Genomic DNA, 23,200 nt, shown 5'->3' with positions numbered 1-23,200 from the left:
CTTTGTCTTCTGTCTGTTCTAGGACAGCACGAAATGGATAAAGTAACACGTTGCATTTCTGTTGCTACATATTGTAATTGTGACATGCCTTCATATCACAAGTGGAAAGAAGAAGAAGGTCTCTCCGTTAGTAGGTGTACTGCTACTGAAGTCATAAGTGCTATAAAAAAAAGTGAATTACTGCGGCTCCCTGAGGACCAGTTTGAGAAACACTGGCCTAGCGTTGGCCCTGTCGTTGGGGGATTGCAAGTTCACTCTTCCGGGATGCCACAGCCATCCTTGGCCAGGGGTCCACGTGAGTATTATTGGCCTTAGTCCCTCTGGATGGCCCTCATATGGCCATCATAGGCAAAGTATTCCTTCTGAATCTGAGCCAAGCAGATTGCCTAAGCAGATTTCTGTCAAACCACTGATTCTGAGGTGGTCTGTTAAGTTTGGCGGGTATACGGCAAAAAGGGATGGGGCCAGTACTACCCTACATCCAAACCAAACCGAACATTCACCAATCAGTTTGCAACCTGTTGCAGTTCCAAATTGCAGTTTGTAGCCATCCATAGCCTGAAGTCCAATAGTGGACAATAAATCTTACTCTCTCTGGGTGCGTAGGATGCCCCCCCACCCAATCAGTCAGCACAGTGCTAGCCAATGTAGGCATCTGTTAGCTGACGCAACAATATGTGTGGTTAGTGTTCCCCTCCAAGCGTGATCAGTCATCCAATGATGTGTTTAAAAAGATGTGGGTGGAGGAAGCACATGCTAGCCATTGTGTGATAGGGGGAGGCCTAGATTGTGGGTGTGACTTTCACCATCTCAGAACTGGTGCTTTTGGAGCCAGCTATCCAGCAGGTAGAACCTGCAGACAAGCTCATCTCTCAGCCTCAGCCTGCCCCGACGTCCTTCGTCATCAGCTCGTATGCCTTGCCTTTCTGTTTAGGTTAAGGGTTTGCTTTCGCTGAGTCACGGTAATTCTGCAGCATGACTGGGTAATTAGAGCTGCTGGAGGCATGTCATTTTCCTCCCGCCTCCTCTATTCACAGGAATACGCCCTCTGGCCCTTGGAAGCACTTTTAAAGAACTGAAGACACGTTTCCGATTACTCTCTCGCTCGCTCTACTTCTCTCTCTGTCTCACTGCTCCTCTGTCCGTCCGTCTGTCTGTCTGTCTTTCTGTCTCTCTCTTTCTCGCTTTCTCACACACACACATTCTCTCTGCATTGTCATTCTACAAGGGAAGTATGAGGGTGTGTTGGAGGCATTGTCGCAGAATGAATGGGCTTTTCTTTGAGCCATTTGTCTCATTTAAGCATCACTACATTACATGTCAATAAAACAATGAAGGGTGGGCAGTGTGATGTTAATGTGGGCAATAGTGATGCGTTTCGTCATTATTACATGAATATCGTCAGGACTTCTTGAACGGAACAACCTTATGTCATAATCTTTCTAAGATCTAAGATAAGCCTGTAAACAACAACTAGTGTGAGACAACAGCACATACATAAGATTGATGATTTTGCTAACACTTAATATAATATAATAATATAATAAAATAATATAATAATAATATAATATCAGGCGATTTCAGCATTCTCACATAAATAATTGTCACATATCACTGACACACAAAAAAACACTGTATCTCTATTTTTCTCCTATTTCCCAATGTTCTCCTATTTCAAATATTAACGTTAAAGTAAAATTTCTCACATGCTTTTGTTATTATTTTAAATAATAATTTAATTTTGATATTCTAATAAGATCTATATATTTTTATTATACATTATTAATTATATGCTAAAAATGAGCTAATCTTGTGTCACATTTTAATAGCTTGTAAATAATAAGTCTTTTAATATTCATGAACTGATTGTATGCACCTGTGTATATTTTAATGTGTGATTATTAAAAAGAATTATTCACAAAATGCATATGGATCAAGTATAAAACGCTTGATATTAATGCTGACTGTGGTGGTAGCATCTCAGGAACCACTCTGTTCTACAGAGTAGGTGTACAGAGAATAGACGTCTCGCACATGGGCCATTTATTATTATTAGTAGTAGTATTATTATTTATGGGCCATTGATGCCAGAGGGGGGCGACGACTCAGTCCATACCAATACACTAATGCAGTCCATGCCACCAGTCAATGTCTTGCCAGTGTCATCCAAGCCATGGGTGATTCTTCCCACTATTAGGTAGTTGGTCACAGTCTTCTGATATGACCATATATCAGTAGAGATGCACAATGATCTCAGAATCATATCAGCAAATATTTTTTTATAATAATAGGGATCAGGCAGATGATTAGATGCGATTAGATGAGTTCAAAGTGAAATTAGCTGATGGATTTATTCAGAACTGCTCTCTGTACTTTATAATGATTGTTGCTTTTGTGGGCAATCTGGAATGACTTCTTTTCATACTTTTTCGAGTGTTGTGACTGCAGGAGCCGTTTTTAGCCTTAACCGTCATCAGGGCGTAGCGGTGGACAATGGAAAAATGCGTCTTGTGCGTCTTAGCCTTATCACATGACAGGAGAAACACACCAATAGCGCATTAGCGTGGGTATGTGTTTTTCAGGCTTTAAGCAGCAGTGCAACCAGTCAGTCGCAGTCATAGAGTCGGACAGGCTGTTTAATGTATGCCGGCTGTATGTTGAGTCTGATGTCATTTGAAGGGTAGTTTAGTGTTTCTCTCAGGGTTTGTTGACTTTCACAACACACACACACATCAGCACGCATCATGGAGGTCAGGGTGAACTGGGTGAAACTGTTATTCTGAGGTTGGAGTGACTAAATTTTTTACTTCCTGCTTCAGAAACTCCCCGGTGTCCAGGGAGACGTGTGTGTGTGTGTGTGTGTGTGTGTGTGTGTTAACTGATAATATTATTGGTGTGTCAAGCTAAAGGCATGTTTGTGTTTTGGGGAGTTCACACTCTTAGGGGGGAACAGGTGCTTTTTCTGCCGTTTTGGTATCACCTAATAGTGCTGTGTGTGTGTGTGTGTGTGTGTGTGTGTTTGTGTGTGTGGAATGCTGTTCTGGCCAATTTCCAGGGTTAGTGAGGATAGTGTTTCCAGTCCGAGTACCTGGAAGCATTCTGGTTTGGTGAGTTTCTGAGACGCACACACTCTCACACACACACACTCACACACGCACACACACTTACAAAAGGAACAGGTTGCACAGACCAGCCCAGCCAAAGTGACATGAAACTAAACATTTCCCAGAACTGCCTTACACCAACACACAATTGTGCTTACACACACACACACACACACTCAGCTCATACAGAGTGCTGTTCTGTTCTTAGTTTTCCTGAATCGTTTTATCAATTTTGGGTTAATTTACAGCATTTTTTAAATAAATGATCTAACACAAAAATCATTCACACTAAAATCATCATCAGTTTTAAATCGGCCATGGTTATTAATATTATTATTATTATTATTATTATTATTATGTTAGAAAACATTCATAAAAACTGCCCAGCTCATTTTTTGGACAGATGAAATCAACATTAACTTGAGGTTAAGAGAAACAAAGAAAGGGCTTATAGGCTGAAGCAGTAGCACATCATCTGTCAAACATGGTGGGGGCACTGTTATGGCAAGGGCATAAATGGCAAGGGCTATTTCAATGAACAGCTATCAGTGCAAATAAACACTAGGAATCAACTCCAGACCTCCAGATCTTATTCATTTATGAAATAATGAGGGAACAGGCCATACCTGGCCATAAACGGCTCAATGACAATGGCCTTTGCTCTGATCTTGAAGGACACATCTGCAGACAAGAGCTTCTTACCTTCCTAGCTATAGTATCTCTCCTAGCTCCCTCAGCATCTCTCTTAGCTTCCTCTAGATTCTGATTCTTATTCTATCAAATCTCAGTCAAATGGTTTTCAGGTAGGAAGTGTGTATATACAGTCTTGTTGCACACACAGTATATTATTGTATATTGTACACACAGTCTTCCAAGTCCCAAGATCTCAGCAACTTCTGACCTGTAGAGACGTGTTGAGTTTGAACCTCTTCATGTTCTACATATTGAGAAAATGATCTCCCAATGAGTTGGGTTCCAGATCTAAATCAAATTGAAATGAAATTTCCTTTTAAATCTACAGAGTATTTTTACTAAAGGAGACCAAGCTCAACACTTATTGCTGAACAGCACTTATGGTTATCCTGGTTACGTATGCAATAGAGAAAACAGACTGCTGGAGAGAGGAGGGAGGTGCGTTGATTTGTATTAAAGTGTTCAGAAATGAAATTGGACACTGTTTAGTTCTAAATGTAGTTTTGTCACCTAAGATTGTATGATCTACCATCACATTATGCTTTCTTTTATGGTGGTATAGATGACTAGTTACACTCATAAATGGCTATACTTAAAGCTTCGTACTTTAGATTTTAGAACTTTTTCTGGACAAAAATAATAATAAATAATAAAGTTGATTAGGTTGAAATATGAACTCCAGCAAATGATAAAAGTTCGAATAAGTGTCAATAGAATAAAGTCTAAATAGATTTGACCTATACAAATTACCCTGCATTGAACAAAAACATTAATTACAAACTAGACAAAAAAAAAAACGTATTATTGTAAAGTATGTACAGAAACTCATTTTTAAAGCAGTAAGAAATGATGAAATGATGGTGTCGCATGAAGCAGTCTTTTCAGTTTTCAGTGCAGAATCAGAGTGGGATAGTTTACTTTCTTGGAATTGTATTAAAAGGCTTACCAGCACTGATAGTACTGAAGTTTCTGATGATTTTGCAGACTGAAATGAAAGATACAATAACGCCTATTTTTTTTTCAGAACAGTTTATTAGACTGAAGAGTCTGACCAATTCTGATTCTACCAGTTTTTTTACAAGTTCTGGAAAAACTGGTTGTAGAACAGCTGATGCGGTGTGGTGAAAATGATTGTCATTTACATCCACAGCAGTTTGGGTTTAGAGGAAAGTATAACAGAAATGCCAGTATTTTTAAAAACCTTTTAAGAAGTTAATAAGATAAAGTCTTGAGAGCTGTAAGTTTAGATAGAAAAGCATCCCATACTGTAAATCATGATATGGCTTAAATGGTAAAGAAATGTAAAAAGCGTATTATTGGTATTAACACTGTTCATTTATTGGCATTAAAACTATTCATTTCCTAGTATTAACACTATATATTGCAAAAACACTGTTTATTTAATGGTACTTATACTGTTAATCTATAGGCATCAACACTGTTCACTTATAGGCATCAACATTGTTCACTTACAGGCATGAACACTGTTTATTTATAGATATTAACACTGTTCACTTATAGGCATCAACACTGTTCACTTATAGGCATCAACAATGTTTATTTATATATATTAACACTGTTCACTTACAGGCATCAACAATGTTTATTTATAGGCATCAACACTGTTCACTTATAGGCATTAACACTGTTCATTTATAGGCATCAACACTGTTTATTTATAGGCATCAACACTGTTTATTTATAGGCATTAACACTGTTCACTTATAGGCATTAACACTGTTCACTTATAGGCATTAACACTGTTCATTTATAGGCATCAACACTGTTTATTTATAGGCATCAACACTGTTTATTATAGGCATCAACACTGTTTATTTATAGGCATCAACACTGTTCACTTATAGGCATTAACACTGTTTATTTATAGGCATCAACACTGTTCACTTATAGGCATTAACACTGTTCATTTATAGGCATCAACACTGTTCTCTTATAGGCATCAACACTGTTTATTTATAGGCATCAACACTGTTCTCTTATAGGCATTAACACTGTTTATTTATAGGCATCAACACTGTTCATTTATAGGCATCAACACTGTTCTCTTATAGGCATTAACACTGTTTATTTATAGGCACCAACACTGTTCATTTATAGGCATCAACACTGTTCACTTATAGGCATTAACACTGTTTATTATAGGCATTAACACTGTTCTCTTATAGGCATTAACACTGTTTATTATAGGCATCAACACTGTTCATTTATAGGCATTAACACTGTTCACTTATAGGCATTAACACTGTTTATTATAGGCATCAACACTGTTCACTTATAGGCATTAACACTGTTTATTATAGGCATCAACACTGTTCACTTATAGGCATTAACACTGTTCACTTATATGCATTAACACTGTTCACTTATAGGCATTAACACTGTTTATTATAGGCATCAACACTGTTCATTTATAGGCATCAACACTGTTCTCTTATAGGCATCAACACTGTTTATTTATAGGCATCAACACTGTTCACTTATAGGCATTAACACTGTTTATTTATAGGCATCAACACTGTTCTCTTATAGGCATTAACACTGTTTATTTATAGGCATCAGCACTGTTCTCTTATAGGCATCAACACTGTTCACTTATAGGCATCAACACTGTTCTCTTATAGGCATCAACACTGTTTATTATAGGCATCAACACTGTTTATTTATAGGCATCAACACTGTTCTCTTATAGGCATGAACACTGTTTATTATAGGCATCAACACTGTTTATTTATAGGCATTAACACTGTTCTCTTATAGGCATGAACACTGTTTATTATAGGCATCAACACTGTTTATTTATAGGCATTAACACTGTTCTCTTATAGGCATTAACACTGTTTATTATAGGCATCAACACTGTTTATTTATAGGCATCAACACTGTTCACTTATAGGCATTAACACTGTTTATTTATAGGCATCAACACTGTTCTCTTATAGGCATTAACACTGTTTATTTATAGGCATCAACACTGTTCTCTTATAGGCATCAACACTGTTCACTTATAGGCATCAACACTGTTCACTTATAGGCATGAACACTGTTTATTATAGGCATCAACACTGTTCTCTTATAGGCATCAACACTGTTCACTTATAGGCATTAACACTGTTCTCTTATAGGCATGAACACTGTTTATTATAGGCATCAACACTGTTCTCTTATAGGCATTAACACTGTTCTCTTATAGGCATTAACACTGTTTATTATAGGCATCAACACTGTTCTCTTATAGGCATTAACACTGTTTATTTATAGGCATCAACACTGTTCATTTATAGGCATCAACACTGTTCACTTATAGGCATTAACACTGTTTATTATAGGCATCAACACTGTTCACTTATAGGCATTAACACTGTTCTCTTATAGGCATTAACACTGTTCACTTATAGGCATTAACACTGTTCACTTATAGGCATTAACACTGTTCATTTATAGGCATTAACACTGTTCACTTATAGGCATTAACACTGTTCACTTATAGGCATTAACACTGTTTATTATAGGCATCAACACTGTTTATTATAGGCATCAACACTGTTCACTTATAGGCATTAACACTGTTTATTATAGGCATCAACACTGTTTATTATAGGCATCAACACTGTTCACTTATAGGCATTAACACTGTTCACTTATAGGCATTAACACTGTTTATTATAGGCATCAACACTGTTCACGTATAGGCATTAACACTGTTTATTATAGGCATCAACACTGTTCACTTATAGGCATTAACACTGTTCACTTATAGGCATTAACACTGTTTATTATAGGCATCAACACTGTTTATTATAGGCATCAACACTGTTCACTTATAGGCATTAACACTGTTCACTTATAGGCATTAACACTGTTTATTATAGGCATCAACACTGTTCACGTATAGGCATTAACACTGTTTATTATAGGCATCAACACTGTTCACTTATAGGCATTAACACTGTTCACTTATAGGCATTAACACTGTTTATTATAGGCATTAACACTGTTCACTTATTTAACTTTACCTCGGCAGGGTTTGTTACTCACCTCAGGCCTCTATTCCTCCTCCAGGCCCTTTTTTTTCTTCCTCCTTCTTTCATAAGTTTTTTTCCTAATCAGAAGAGTGGAATGTGCAGCTTATGTCAGTGAGAGGCAGGTACTGAGACCAGTGCTAATTACTCTCTCTCTCTCTCTCTCTCTCTGCCTCCGCCCGCTCTCGCTCGCTCTCTCTCGCTCTCTCGCTCTCTAACTCGCTCTCCCACCCTCCCTCCCTCCACTCCAGTAAGAGAAGTCGGTGCAGACGGGGAAGCGAAAGAGTTGGGAGACAGAAACCAAAAGAAAGAAAAAAGAAGAGAACTTGATTTATGCTTCTTTTTTTTTATTACTTTCCTTCCCTCCTTCCTCTCGTTCGCCTCTGCCGGCCTCAGAGCTCTGTCGGTCGCGGGACTGTCTGGAGAGAAGAGAGAGAAGAACGCGAGTGAGAGGATGAAAGTGGCTGGATTACTGGGCTGCTGAGAACGAGACACTGACAGCTACTGAACGTCGCAGGTGAGAGCCAGTCTGCTCCAGTCTTTATACCTCTCTGTTCTCTCATCCCTTCTTCCCCCCTGTTCTCACGGGCCTGCGCTTCTTTTCCCCCCCTGTTTTCTTCTTCTCTGTGCAGGTGGTGCGGGGCTCCACTTCACTCTTTTGACCTTATTTATTATCATAGCTTGAAAATGGCTCTCAAGCCTGTTCTGTCAGTACCCCCCCCCCAACCACCTCTCTCTCTCTCATTCTCTCTCAACCTCTCTCTATCATTCTTCCAATAATCCTCCACTTATTCTTACTTTTTCTTACCCTTTTTGTCCCTCTCTCACTCCTCTCTCTCTCTCTCTCTCTCTCTCTCTCTCTCTCTCTCTCTCTCTCTTTTTCTATAATTCTCCTGTTTTTGTACCTCACCCTTTCTGTCCCTCACACATACTGTCTCTCTCTCTCTCACCCTTTCTTTAATTCTCCTGTTTTTCTCCATCCTCACTCTTTCTGTCGTTACTTCACTCTTCCCTCTCTCTCTCTTTTTCTGTCTCTCACACATACTGTCTCTCTTTTTCTCACCCTATCCTCTCTCTCTCTATATCTTTCTCTCTCTCTCTCTCTCCCTCCCCTGTTTAAGGGTGAGAGTATCTCCGTGTTGTGAAAACTGGGTTGAAAGTTGCGCTCTGTGTGTGTGTGTGTGTGTTGTGTAACCGCACTCAGGGGGTGTGCTGTAATTTAGTGTGTGTGAAAGAGTCGGGTTTCTGACACTGAGAGATGTCTCACTCTAACACAGGCAGAGAGGTAGAGGGAGGTAGAGGGAGGTAGAGAGAGGTAGAGAGAGGTAGAGGGCAAATGCGCGGAACAAACCTGCATGTTGAAGTGAAAGTGTGATGGTGAAAAGTGTAAATATGTACAGTGTGAGTTTGGAGGCTTTGGAGTTTGGCTGCTGTGCTCTGCCCGGTTGGGCTTTGAGGAACGGATTCCGTTGACCTCCTCAACTGAAATCTTTCGTAAAGCCCTCGTTGCTCAAGCGAGACACCATATGCACATCATACTCATCCTTAGTAAATCCTGTATGGAAGAATGTGCTGATGTGCTGTTTTGCAATGGCAGAGTGTTTCGATTTCAGGCCTGCTGTGTTTAAGTGTGTGTGTGTGTGTGTGTGTGTGTGTGTGTGTGAGTGTGTGAGTGTGTGTAAGATGGTATGTTTGCATGATTTCTTGACGTTGGGTAGAGGTCAGATGTTACAGTCCAGAGACAGCATCCAGCTGCTTTGCATTGTGGGGGTTGTATTTTTTCGTAACTCGGGGTGAGGGGGTTGCAGGGTTGGCCTGTCACGCCTGTGGAGTGGGCGGGTGTGTGTGTGTGTTTGTGTAATCAGGTGACTGTGTCACTGTTTTTAGTGCAAATACTGCATCGTTAAAATGTGTATGTGTGTTTGTTTGGCAACATCTACCGAGAACAGGTAATAGATGTGTGTGTGTGTGTGTGTGTGTGTGTTTGTGTGTGTGTGTGTGATCTGAACTCGTTTCTTTCTGGCTTTTGTTGTGATGCTTATCTGTTCTCTGAATACATTCAGGTGTACTTGTATTGTTCTCCTCGTCACTTATACATGTACTGTTCTGTGTTTGCAGGGTGGGCTGTTGGGTATTGTTGGTATTGTTGGGTTTTATGGTATATAGTGTTTACTGTTAAAGCTGTTTTCAATATATACCAGAACTTTTTAAGTTTATACTATTACAGGTTTTTCAAGTTATGCTGTTAGACACGTTTCACGTTATACTGTTAAAACATTAAAAGTTTTTCAAGTTATATCCTTAGAAGTTAAACTATAAGAAGTGTTTCGATTTATTTTATTAAAAATGTTTCAGGTAATACTTTTTAGAGCTTTATATTGTACTATTTGAGCTTCAAATAGTTATTTAAACTTTAAACTTTCAAGTTATTATTTAAGACGTTTCACATTATACTGTTAGAACTTTTTAAAAATGTATACTATTAGAAGTTTTTAAGTAATGTTGTTAGACATGTTTTACACTATACTGTTAGAACTTTCTTTTAAAATTTTCCGATTAGAACTTTTTCAATTTATCCTATAAGAGTTTTTTATGCTATTTAAGTTATGCTGTTAGACATGTTTCAAGTAACCTTATTAAGATTATACTATTAGAACTTTTTAGAACTTTAAATTATGCTATTCAAACTTTTTCAGTTAATACTATTAGATGTTTTTTTTTTAAGTTATACTGTTAGAACCTTTTCAATTTAATGTTTCAGGTTATACTGTTAGATCTAGTGTTGATCTAATTCTAGTGTCATACAATTGGAACTTTAAAAAAGCTGTTGTAAAGTTATACTGTTAGAGGTTTTCATGTTGGATTATTTGTACTTTTGGTTTGGCTTCAGAATTAAAGTTAAGGTTAGGTTTAGGTATAGAGTGAGGGTCATTAGAATCCATGCTCAACTTAAAGTCCTGTTGCATTTAATAGATATGTATTTGATTGTAGATTATCAGTGTTTCTTACCTTAACAAAGCATTTGCAGTCTGGAAAGGCTAAAGTGGGTCTAAAACGTCCATTGTGTGTCATTTCATTCAAGCAGTATTAGACTCAAAAGGTGCTAATGGTGTTTGAATGAAATGATACACAAGGGAAGTTTTTTAGACTCAATTGTCCTTTTATAGCCTTTAACTGACTGGGTAGTTCCAGTTCCTCCTTGTGAAACATGCAGACACAGTTAGGACATGAGATCATACATCATATACCAATACAGTCTCAGAAAGACGGTACCACTGTGGTGCTTTAGGGAACATAATCGTAACAAAAACATATTTTTTTAATGCTGTTTATTATTTTTATATTTAAAATCAGTTTGGTTTCAATATGTCCTCCTGAGGAATTGAATGTAGTGAATGTTTTTACCACACAGCTGGACCCTCAGGATCATGCCTTAATTTATTATATATTATATATTTAAAGTTCTTACAGTTCAATTTTGCATGGGTTTAGCCATCGACAATGTGTTTTAGCCTAGGCCTAATCTGGGTCTGGAAATCCTGTAAGAATGCTTTTGTCCCAGGAAATGTGTAACAACAAGCATATTCAAGCACACGTCCTTATGATCCATCAACCTCGAGACCTTTAGTGTGACCTTCCTAAACGTAAGTTAGACACAATAGAGAAAGAACAAGGGCTAGAGACAGAGACATTAAGGTCACCTCTGCGATCTGTGTTCTTTTAGTCATATGACTGGTCATGTGACCTCCCCAGCAAGACATTAACCCTGAGAGACATCTGGACAACAGTATGTGTGTGTGTGTGTGGTGTGCATGTGTTTGTGTGGTACACAGCAAGAGAGAAACAGGATCTCTTCTCTTTCCCTTCTGCTTTTTCTTCCCATCTCTTTCTCTCTTTCACAAGCACACACACACACACACACACACACACACACACACAGGTACACACATATACACACACTCACACACTAAATACCTGCACTCCCACTCCACAATGAATGCATTCTTCCTCTACTCCGATAGACAGGGCCAGAGAGGTGTGTGTGTGTGTATACATGCTTGTGTGTGTGTGTGTATGCAAACTTGTCTTACTACCCCTGTGAGGACCACCTATTCTTCCAGTGATGGGACAGCATGATATTTTGGACAAACAAGGATCAATGGAAGTTCTTACAAGTAGTAAAAGCAACATGTGTGTGTGTGTTGTTTTTGATTTCATAGGATGATCAAAGTGATTTTGGGGCCTTTTTTGTTGTGCAATCAAATCCCTACAGGTGTGTGGATCCCTACAGTTTTTCATTGCCTGTATTAAAGTTTGCAGGAGTTTATTGTAACTTTAAATGCTGCTTTTACAGGTTTAACACACTAGCCATCCACACAAATGGGTGGAGACTTATACAGCGCGGTACTGTATATATGACCCCATGTCCTGGCGCTGTTACTAGTATCAGAGTTTACGCAGGGATGGTTTGATTGCTCGTGACTTATTAGGGGCGGAGTTTCTTAAGACCAAAGGCTCAATTTAGGGTGTCCCACTGTGTGCCATCGCCTCCAACTCGCTCCCTCTTTCTCTCTCTCTCTCTCTCCCTTTCTCCCTCTCAAACACACACACACACACACACACACACACACACACGCAAACAGTGGCCTTTTTAGTGAGAAGTTTTGAACCCAACCCAACCCCCCCATCTCTAATGCTTTTATACCGCTTCATTACACACACTTCACTCTCTCTCTTTTCACTTGCTCCTCTGTGTCTCTACCTTATGATAAAGCAGGGCCATTACTGTTGCATTAAACTATTATTTCGCTGCATGAACCCCTGGGTGCGCTCTACAAATGAGCTGAGTTTGCTGTAGTGAGTCCTGAGTGTGTGTGTGTGTGTGTGTGTGTGTATGCTTCTCTGTTTGAGGTCTGCATGTTTTTACAGTTGTTATAGGGTCATTGTTTTTCAGCTAGAATGAAAAAAAAAAAGCGTTCTGAGGTCATTCTTATGTCATGGGGATGTTGTGCTGGTCCCTATATAATTTTTTTGTTGTTGGTATAATTCATTTTTATAGGGATCCACGGTAAGTGGTTTAGATACACTGGCTATGACTGAAATAGATCCCTACTTCCCTACTCAATAGTATTGTGCTATATAGGAAGAGATTACATAAAAGTTAGTAAAAGTATTGGGCTGTTCATAGCATGATCTTTGACCGATATGTTGCTTAGAAATCTAAGCCTCCCGTTAACAAACTACCTGGGAGAAAATTTATGGTGTTCAGTGGCTTGTAAGTATCGCTTGCTTACTGGAGTCTCACAATGCATTTTGGTCCACATTCAGCTGATGTAGTGAGCCACGATGTTTACTAGAAATTACGAGTGCATTGTGGGAGATTGTAGTGCCCTCGAAATCAGGTTGAAATTTTTTTTTCGGACGCTGTTAGATACATTTGAGTATGAATTGTGCTCATTTTTTCATGAAAGAGTTTGATGTGGTCAGTCAGATCCGCCCATACATGTATAGTCAGGTCCATAAGTATTTGGACAGAGATGGCATTTTCAGAATTTTGCCTCTGTACTCCACCTCCAGTGAATGTAAAATAAACTAATCAAAAATGCGATTGAAGTGCAGACCTATAGCTTTGATGCAAGAGATAAAAAAACAAAAAACAAAAAAAAATTGCATTAACCGTCAAGAAATTACGCCCATTTTTTTAAACAGTCCCTTCATTTTCAAAGGTACTGGACAGTTGACTGATAAGCAGTTTCATGGCCAGGCTGTTCCCTCATTAGTTCCAGACAAAATAAGGAGATAAAAGGTCGGAAGGTGATTTCAAATGTTGAATATGCATTTAGTAGCCGTTCACATGAATTATCAATAGGTGGTCCAAAGAGGCGTCAGTGCAAGTGAAGGAGGACATCAGGCTAAAAAAACAAAAACAAAACAAGCCTATCCAAGAGATTTTAGGAGTGGCCAGAAAAGCCTTAGACAGGTAGATTAGACAGATAAAAAACATAACAAAAAGTTTTTGGACAGATAAAACCTGAATCACACCACATCATCTGTTAAACATGGTGGAGGCAGTGTTATGGCATGGGCATGTATTGCTGTCTGTGGAATTGGGTCACTGATGTTTATTCATGGTGTGACTGCTAATAGTAGTAGCATAATGAAATCTGACGTGTATAGAGCTCTACTTTCTGCTCAGATTGAGTCAAATTCTGCACAACTGATAGGATGGTGATTCACACTAGACATAGATACTGACCCAAAACATACCACAATAGCAACACAAGAGCTTCTTAAGGCCAAGACAATTGAGCAGTTTTTCATTTATTGAGGACAAAGGTAAAGACAGAAGTGCCTACAAACAAGCAGCAACTGAAGGCAGCTAGGACATAATAAAATAATGCCTATATTTAATGACATTACTTTCATCAGTTACAGTTGAGCCTGCATCTATGATTCCCAAATGGTTAATGCAGTATTAATGTTAGACTCTTTGAATGAATGGTCCTTGAATCACTGTCCAAATACTTATGGACCTGAAAATGTATATATTTCAGCTGTAAAAACAGCTCATTTTAATTTTTGTGAGGTTACAAAGTTGACACAATTACAAATATCCACCTATTCAGCCTCCAGCAGTTTAGCCCCACCCCTATTCACTTTGACGTTATGAGCAGCGTTCTTCTTTGGACTGAGAGAAGAGAAGAGAGAAGCCCAGGCGTACCTGTTTGTGTAAAACAGGGGTGCCCAATCCTGGTCCTGGACATCTACCACCCTACAGAGTATAACCTCAACCCTAATCTGATGCACCTGATATAAATATTTGTGGACACCCCTTCTCAAAAATGCATTAAGCTGCTTTAAGCTGCACCCATTGCTGACACAGATGTGCAAATGCACACACACACTAGTCCCTGTAGAGAAGTACTGCCAATAGAATAGGACTTTCTGGAGCAGATAAACATGAACCTGTTGGCACAATGCCTAATGCCAGGTGTGGGCCAGAAGGGGTGTACAGCCCTCCAGCATTGAGCTGTGGAGCAGTGGAACTGTGTTCTCTGGAATGATGGTTGGTGCACCATCCAATACTTGAGTTGGGGAGTTGGAGATGAGGTGGGGTGGTGATCATCCAACATCCTGACTCTGTTTTTACTGAATGCAATCAAATCCTCACCGCAGTGCTCCTCCAAAATCTAGTAGAAAGCCTTCTACCCTGGACAGTAGAGGCAGTTACTCCAGCAAAAGCTGGATAAGCAGGATGGTTTAGGTGTGGGTACGGCTGTATTTAGCAACAGTAGCATGTAGTTCATGGAGACGAGATCTTTCAGAGAGAACAGAGGGAGCACAGTGTTCCCTTTTCATTGTAACCGTTTAAACACATTGTACCTTCACTGTGCTGACCATACCCACACACAGCCAGGGTCACTCATTGGGTCCAGAGCTTTTAACCCTTGCAAGTTGGTCACAACAGAGAGAGAGTTCCAGTGAAATATTGTTCATCATGTAATTACATAAATTACTTTGAGGTATTACCAAATACCTCAAAATATAAAGATTCAGGAAGGTCTAATTAAAAATCACCTTGAAATAGCCAGTAGGTTCTTCTAGGTAATTCACCACGCTTTGAAGTCTAAGCGCTTTGAAGTGTGATTGTTTTTGGGTTAATTACTTTGAAGTACAGAGACAGACAAACTACACTGGAATGTCTACCAGGTTACCAGGTGTTGATCCGAAAAGGAAATACAGTGAAATTAAATAAATATGATAAATAGTTGAAGTACAATCAAACAAACAATTTTCTGTTTTTTTTTTTTTTTTTTTTTTTTTTTTAAACAACCTGTTCTGTCCCTTTCTATTTTTCATTCATGTCCTGTTCTGTTCTATGCCCTGTGCTGTCCTTTCTTGTCCTGTCCTGTTCTTTTTGGTCCTGTCCTGTGCCATCTGTTCTTGTCCTGTTCTATTTGGTCCTGTTCTGTCCATTTTTGCTATGTCCTTTTCTTTTATATTCTGTCCTGTCCAGTTCTGTCCTGTCCTTTCTTTTCCTTTACATTATTTTTATGTCCTGTCCTGTCCAGTTCTATTTTTTACTATCTTATCCTGCTCATTCATGTCCTGTCCTTTTCTTTTCTGTCTTGCCCTATGCTGTAGTGCTCTGTTGTTGTCCTGTCCTATTCTATTTGGTCCTGCCCTGTTCCATCTGTTCTTGTCCTGTTCTGTCCTGTCTTGCCCTTTGCTTTGCATTCCTTTCATGTCCTGTCCTCTTCTGTCCTTTCTTGCTCTGTCCTGTCCTTTCTTTTCCTTTTAATTCTTTTTACGTCCTGTCCTGTCCTGTTCTGTTCTATTTTTTCTTGTCTTATCCTGCTCATTCATGTCCTGTCCTTTTCTTTTCTGTCATGCCCTGTGCTGTAGTGCTCTGTTTTTGTCCTGCCCTGTTTCATCTGTTCTTGTCCTGTTCTGTCCTGTCTTGCCCTTTGCTTTGCATTCCTTTCATGTCCTGTCCTGTTCTGTCCGGTCTTGTCCTGTCTTTTCCTTTCCTTTCCTTTTCATTTATTTCACGTCCTGTCCTTCTCTATTTTTTCCTTTCTTATCCTGTCCTTTCTTGTCCTGTCCATTCTTTTTCTGTGCTGTCTTGCCCTTTGCTATGCGTTCCTTTCATGTCCTGTCCTGTTCTGTCATTTCTTGCTCTGTCCTGTCCTTTTGTTTCCTTTTCATTCTTTTTATGCCCTGTCCTGTTCTATTTTTTCCTTTATTATCCTGTTAGTTGATGTCTTGTCCTGTCCTATTCTGTCATGCCCTGTGCTGTCTTTTCTTGTCCTGTCCTGTTCTATTTGGTCCTGTCCTGTGCCGTCTGTTCTTGTCCTGTTCTGTCCTGTCTTGCCCTTTCCTTTGTGTTCCTTTCATGTCCTGTTCTGTGCTGTCCTTTCTTGCTCTGTCCTGTTCTATTCTATTCTGTCCTGTGCTGTCCATACTTGTCCTGTCCTGTCTTTTCCTTTTCATTTATTTCACGTCCTGTCCTTCACTATTTTTTCCATTCTTATCCTGTCCTTTCTTGTCCTGTCCATTCCTTTTCTGTCCTGTCTTGCCCTGTCCTGATTTCTCATGTCCTGTCCTTCTTAAGCATAACATTAGTTTTACTTGTGTTTACTTAGTGTTACTTGGATTAATAATAATCAAATATAAGAAGTTTATCTGTTTTTGTAGCTACATGGCTACAACCTGTTAGATGTTTCAGTGTAATGTAGTCATTTGTTTACTTATTTGCCCAAAATAATTATGTTGGTGTTTATCCCTCAAACATGTGAAGCAGTGCAGCAGTAAAAACACTAGACTGAGCATTGATTGCAATTAGCTAGATAAAATTGTTTTGTTTTTTTCCTTACCGCAAAGCAGCCTTCCTCGTAAAATAAACGCTTCCTGCTCACGCTGAACACTGGAGGGCACTTCAGTGTTTAGATATTTTTAGTGCTTGCTAAGAGACACACTTGTCTTGGAACCTGCAGTTTATGTGACTCAGTCTTGATACGGAGAATGGGTGTGCACATACACACACCACACACACCATCAGATGACCTTGACTCAAGAGTTTATGCTGTGGCGTCAGACATTTTTCCTCCTCCGAATTTACCAAGCGGCCAAACTGTGTGTGTGTGTGTGTTTGAATAGTGCATTTATGGCAGACGCTCTAAGTTAGAGCTTGAGTTCAACCTGATTTTCCAGTTTGTCTCTTTGAGAGCGGTAAATGAAATGCAGTGTCTGGAAAAAACCTCAAGTGCCAGTTGTGTGCACACATACAAACACACCCACAGACACCTCCTTTTCTATATCCTCATATAGAGTTTTATGTATGCATTTTGGTCTGTCATTATTACTTGATTAAACGTTATTTCATGGTCTAAATAAATCAGCAATGATTCATTCAGCTAGAAAGAGAATTCACCTACAGCTGGAAACAGAGCCATGGTGGATCCCGTTTCTGTGCATTTTGCCAGAATCATATTTAATGATTTAAGTCTTTGATGACAGCCTCTCTCCACAGCCCCCTAGTGGTCTTTCTGCCATGGAATGAAAATTAACTAGTTCAATATTTTTGCAGGTTTAAATCTGCCGCCAGCGACGTTACAGCATGAACAGATTAGTAGTGTAAAATAGATTAGTGTATGGAATCAGTACTTTTTGTTGTTGTATAAAATACATGCAAGTCTTTCATTTTTGTTGGATACACTGTGTTTTTTTTGTTGCAAGTAAGCATGCAAGCTCATTCAGAGCATAGTAGATGGGAAAGCAACTCAGAGTAACACTATAAAACAAGTGATATGTTATTTACACTATACACTTTATGGACAAAAGTATTGGGACACCTGCTCATTCATTGTTTCTTCTCGAAGTCCAGGGTAGTAAAAATGTATGTACAATGCTTTTGTTGGAGTCTCTACTGGCCAGGGAAGGCTTTCTATTAGATTTTGGAGCATTGTTGTAAGAATTTGATTGCATTCAGTGCCGCAGGCGTTAGGGAGGTCAAGATGTTGGATGAACACTACCCCACCTCATCTCCTCAACTCCCCAACTCATCCCAAAAGTATTAGATGGAGATGGATCATTCTAGCCAACCCCTGGCATTAGGCACGGTGTTTATCTGCTCCAGAGAGTCCTATTCTATTCTGTTCTTCCACATTTGTAGCACCTTTTTTTTTAGGAGTGTATTTTTTATCTTTGGAAGGTTTAATATTGTCCTGTTAATTGTTATGGTTTTTTAAGCTGTGCTTGAGTAAATGTATAGTAAAAGGTATATTCTTTACTAACCAGCCTATAATCATTTGAGTAATCCTTCTTTTTTCTCACAGAATCCATTTCCATTATCTTTCCCCATAATTTTCCTTAAAAAGCTGCATCACAGGATGCACAAATATGAGCGTATCATGGACATCGTCAGTACTTAAAGAACTCTGAGCCACTGCATGCCTCATTACAAAAAGAGCTTAATTAGCTCTGTGTCGTGACCACAGCCCCTTCCATGCCTGCTGTGAGTTTTAACACCGGCCTCCGCTTTCTACCACACACCTGAGCCTCGGTAGAGAGCAGTTAACCAGACTGTGAAGACTAAGGACAAACACAAGCTCTCTGAGAGGTCTCAGGAAGACATACTTTAGACATATACAGTTCTACTTTCTTGATGGTCAACTGTGTAGCTGTGCGGCGTTGCCTTTATTAAAGCCTTTCTCTACTCAGCACTTGTGTCCTGTCCCTAACGAGTAATTCCATTACACTCTGGTTAATCGGATTTAGTGCAGTGCAGAATGTGCAGCGATTAATTATTTTAATTGTACTCAGGTTTTGATAGTATTTTTTTAATGTAGCATTACTGCTCTGTTCCAGCTTATTAATGTTAAAAAATCAAAATATCATTATGCCCTAGCACAGCGCATTTTATCTGATGACGATGATACTGTTTTAAAGAGAAGACTTTGCTCCTCGTCAAGGCTTGTTTACACTTTAGCCAAGCTAACCTTCCTTTTTATGGCTTACCCATAATACGTGGAGACGAGGGTTTTATGACATTGCTATAGCGATTTGGAGATTAACCCCCACCCAGCCTGTTCCTCACCCTCAAGGTTCCATCTGAACGACTGATGTTCCTGACTTGTGTGTGTGTGTTTTGTATGGTCACCTAGGGTCAATGTGATCAGCTAGTGACCTGGAACAGGAACTCAATTTGACCTCTGAATGTAGCATAATTTCCTCTTAGCATGTCTTCTTCTCTGTTGCCTCTCCTTTCCTCTACACATTTACACACACACACAATAAGTTATCCTTTAGTTAAAGAGTTGAATGTGTAACAGAGTAACCGTCATCATATGACTCTTCAGTGACTCGGCAGAAATGCAGCCATTTGTCACAGGATAAAGCCCCTCAATGCAACATGCACTATCCCACATTTTCACTAGGGGTCATATCTCCATTCACTGAAGCACCTCATGGTAAGGTGATGATGACTTTAATCTGGAGGTGGGGAAACGCTGTACTGTGCAGCTGGGCTGGGCTTTATGCTAATATTTATCATTATCATGATAAATTTTATCAAATTGCATCACTACACCTTACTACACCTGATCATGCCATTGACATCATCATTTAATGAACACTATCCAGCTGCATGCTGTCTTACAGTGAGGGCATGATTAGGTTTGTTTAATGTGCTACATTTTAGTGCAGTGCAGTGTGTTAAACGCTGAATAAAACAACAGTACTCAGTTTTAGATTAGTAGCACTGACATTAAAAGTACATTTTTTTGCAATATTGAGTGGTGATTAGAAGCAATCACAATCAGGGGAGGTTCCAGATCAAATAGAGTGGTGATTAAAACCAATCACAGTCAGGGGGAGGTCCCAGATCACACAAAGTGGTGATTAGAACCAATCACAGTCAGGATGAGGTCCCAGATCACACAAAGTGGTAATTAGAACTAATCACCGTCAGGGGAGGTCCCAAATCACACAAAGTGGTGATTAGAACCAATCATAATCAAGGGAAGTCCCAGATTAAATAGAGTGGTGATTAGAAGCAATCATAGAAAGGAGGAGGTTCCAGATCACACAAAGTGGTGATTAGAAGCAATCACAATCAGGGGAGGTCCCAGATCCAAAAGACTGGTGATTAGAACCAATCAGAGTCAGAGGAGGTCCCAGATCCAAAAGGAGTGGTGATTAGAACCAATCAGAGTCGGGGGGAGGTCCCAGATTACGCAAAGTGGTGATTAGAACCAGTGACAGTCGGGGGAGGTCCCAGATCAAATCCCAGGCTGCCAATCACAAGAAGGGTTTACTGAGAACCATAAGTGCAGGGATTAGAACCCATCACACTCAGGGTTCTGTTTAGGAGCTGGATAAGGAGTCTTTTGGGCAAAAATATGTTGCCTTACCTCCAAAGATTGTTTAAAAGATACTTACATAATAACATAATACATACTTACATAATAATAATAAATAATAATAATAGCAGGCATAGCAGGCAGCATAACTAGTCTAAACCAGGATTAGCGTTCTATTTAATTTACTTGTATCACTGGTGTTCAGAGTCATTTAAATCTGGCTACAGACAGAATATGGCTACAGACGGAGCTATCTGTCCGTATTCTGCGTTCATTTAGTCCGTATTTGTGCATGTTTTCTAAAAGCATTCGGATGGAAGAGTAGTTGCTTGGGCAGTGCAGTCAATAGTTCAAGCTAAACACAACCACTGCCATATGGACACGATGAAAAAGAACTCTGGCGGAAAAGCCTGTTTACACCACTGCCACTTTCATCTGTGTTCTAGTAAGTACGTTATCATGACCTCCGCTGTCACCATGTTTGTTGTTGTCGGAAACTTTTGACGCTGAATTGACCTTGATGGATTGCGTAACATCCATGCCAGCGTGAAGGATGCATAGGAGTATATGGGCAGTGACAGTTGCATTGTTTGAGACAGGTTTATTCATTTGTGTGCGTAAAGGGATTATGAATAATCCTTCTAAAAATAAAAAAATATATAATATGTTAACAGGAAATTGCAGTGGCACAATACTCTACATATTGCACACGGGAGCAGACATACATTATCAGAATAAATACAACAAAAGTTACAGAAGAGCTCCTAACAGGTGCCGATGTGGGTGTATGAAGTATGTACAGGAGCAGCATATGTATAATTGCACTATGGAGATAGGAGATAGTAAGACCAGATCAAATATTATTACTAGGAGCCACCGTGACCGGAGAGTGAAACTGTAGTAACAGCAACAGGTCCGGTAGAAATAATTGTGCGTTATGGGTGAATTAAGTCAAAACAATAATAATAATAAACATAATAATGAACAGGTTCACCAGGTTTTTGCCAATACACAGTACTACTGGTGAATAGAAATTCATTCCCGCTGAAGTCTAAGACGTTAGCTGTGTCCAAAATTGTGCCCTATTCATTATGAAGTGCATTTTGTAGTGGTGTCTGAAAACACTGCACGCTGTAACCATCCCATAATGCACCACAGTATATAGTGAGCTGATGATGTAGACTAAAAGGATATAGAATACCCACAATGGAGGTGTTTGTGTGGCAAATTCATGCGGACGTGTCCAAAAGCGTCCACTACCTGTCTAGTTCTGTTCCCTGTAGTAGTGCTGTGTACAGTGATGTGGATTTTCACATGTAGGGGATAGGGAATAGGGCACAGATTCAAACACAGCTATTGTTTTTGGCCTATTTACGGCCTCTTCGTGGGCGTTGTGAGGACAGAGGTTTTCAGATTTGCCACTATTTTACCCTCATCAGCATTACATCTAAAACTCTACGTAGACTGCGGGGGTTCACTGCTGGTTTCGGATAGTAAAGAAAACGGCTATATCTGTGCTGTAGGCGACCCCTGGGTTGGTACGAGTGTCTGCAGTGGAGCATGTCACACTAAAAACCACTCAAAGGGACGTCATTTATGGGACTTCATTACATAGATGTTAATGAATAAAGTGCAGTGAAACTCTAAAGCCGGGCAGCGTAGATGGGAATTGGCTACAGAAAGCTGACCAGAGGGTGTGTGTGGGTATGTGTGTGTGGTTAGTTAAATGGGACGGTATGGATTATAAAGAACTTTCACTGAAATCACCTTCACACCACATTCCCCATTCTCCATCTATCTATATTCCTCCCTCTCTCTCTCTCTCTCTCTCTCTCTCTCTCTCTCTCTCTCTCTCTCACTCTCTCTCTCTTTTCTTTCTATGTCTCTTGTTCTAATTCTTTATCTTTTGTCAGAACCAGGAACTCTGCTCTCTCTCTCTCTCTCTCTCTCTCTCTCTATATATATATATATATATATATATATATATATATCACTCACTCTCTCTCTCTCTCTCTCTTTCAAAATCCTGGAAAAAAAAGAGGCAGGTAGGAGGGGGCACCTTTTCTTGGCCCCGCCCCTCCCAGGCATTGAGCAAACACTTCACTACCTCCTACACCCGCTCACACACTCCACTCCACTGCTTCGCCAGCCATACGACTGTGTATGAATGTGAGTGTGTGTGTGTGTGTGTGTGAGAGAGAGACAGTGGGAGAAAGAGAGAGAGACGGCGAACGTTCAGGTGAAGAAGCTAGAGCAAGGGTGGGTGTGCGTGCGTTTGTGTGCGTGTGAGGTCGACCGCAGGGTTAGCTGGACACACAGACACTGGGGTCACCTGAGGAGGCAGGTACAGTGTCACTTTTCTTAAAACTACTGGTGTGGGTGTGTGTGTGAGACACTTCTTTGAATGAAACTTTCAGGTGTGTGTGTGTGTGTGTGTGTGTGTGTGTGTGTGTGTGTGTGTGTGCTAGTGTGCTATATGTGATTCCAACTAATTCAGTTC

General features: G+C 39.7%; 1 protein-coding gene across 4 annotated transcripts in view; it reads left to right on the top strand.

The window, feature by feature from the left end:
• Positions 1-8,085: 8,085 nt before the first annotated feature.
• rbm47 (RNA binding motif protein 47) overlaps positions 8,086-23,200 on the top strand; it is a 41,419-nt gene continuing 26,304 nt past the window's right edge. For 2 of the 4 annotated variants that reach the window (XM_072669746.1, XM_072669742.1), the window contains exon 1: positions 22,840-23,044. The gene's annotated coding sequence lies outside the window, so the exon portion shown is untranslated. Of the gene's footprint in view, positions 8,355-22,839; positions 23,045-23,200 lie in introns of those variants that run through there. The other 2 variants (XM_072669743.1, XM_072669744.1) reach the window with 2 other exon arrangements.

The sequence above is a fragment of the Salminus brasiliensis genome, chromosome 24 (genome assembly GCF_030463535.1).
Source record: "Salminus brasiliensis chromosome 24, fSalBra1.hap2, whole genome shotgun sequence".
Classification (NCBI taxonomy): domain Eukaryota; kingdom Metazoa; phylum Chordata; class Actinopteri; order Characiformes; family Bryconidae; genus Salminus; species Salminus brasiliensis.
Note: the sequence above shows the minus strand (reverse complement) of the source record. Positions and strands in the feature narration are given on the sequence as shown.